Raw genomic sequence first — 1,165 nt, forward strand, 5'->3', positions numbered from 1 at the left:
AACCTCCAGGAATTTTCCAAGCCAGAGTTGGCAGCTCTGTCATTCACCAAGTACCCAGTGGTGGGCTGCCACAGGGCATCATTTTGGCTGGTTTTAGAAGCTGAAACATTGACGTTCGTCAGCTGCTTTTCTCTCTGTCGGCTGAACTCTGATCTCATTGCTGGGCATTTGAGGGGTCTTTGTTATTAGTTTTGGGAATTTTTTTTTATTCCTCTGGTTTATGGGGATTTCCTGTAGCAAAGCTGCAATGTATAACTTTGAAAGTGAAGGAATTTCTTGGTGTGTCAGCCAGGACCCCCCCCCCCTCCGTGTGTCCTGTGATCTGGCACGGCTCTTTGATCAACACAATTCATCTTTAATTCTCTTTAAAACCAAAGATCCATCAACTGGAAGAGATGTGAGCAGATACGTTGGGAAAAGGACTTGGAGAAGATGGGAATTTGAAAGAAGCCGTTCATGGCTGATAATGAAAAGCTTATGAAAGACTGAGAAGAAAGACAAAACACACTAGCGGTAGAATAAGAAAGAACAAGGAGGAGCAATGGAATCCGTAGCATTTAATAAGTGCTAGGGAGAGCTTTAAAGATGATTTGTGCTGCCAATTATGCACACCTTTTGTGTTTGCTTTGCTTTTATTTTACTTTTTTTTAAAGCTTTCAGTTCTCATCAATCACAAAGGTGGAGAGTGGGTAAGATTTAAACATGTCCAAATGTGAGCCATCCATCACTCAAATTGCTTTTGTATGACGTTTTCCCAGAATTTATGCAAGGGGGAGGGGGAAATTCCAGAGCAACGAGTGGCACTGACATCGAGTTGGCCCCACCTCAGTATCCTGCGTGTTTACTTGGAAGTATGATCCACTAGCCCTTTGCACACATTATAGTGAAAGTGCATGCATCCTGTATGTTACACACTTACCATTTGGCCGCCCACAGTGGACAAGCTCCCATCTCAGCCCTCCATTTCCTGTGCTGCAGTGGAGCAACTGGAGGGGGAAAAAATGAGGTAGAATGAGATCGCAGCATCTGCGACGCTCTAGGAACCTCCCCAATCTTTACCATAGAGATTGGGGAAATCCCTACAGCATCATCATGGGTGGGTGTGTTGTCACTTCCACACAGAGGTCATTTCGGGGGGGGAACGCGGGGGATCGCAGTTCCCCCG

Source organism: Gekko japonicus, unplaced genomic scaffold (genome assembly GCF_001447785.1).
Source record: "Gekko japonicus isolate JY-2015 unplaced genomic scaffold, Gekko_japonicus_V1.1 scaffold4785, whole genome shotgun sequence".
Classification (NCBI taxonomy): Eukaryota; Metazoa; Chordata; class Lepidosauria; order Squamata; family Gekkonidae; genus Gekko; species Gekko japonicus.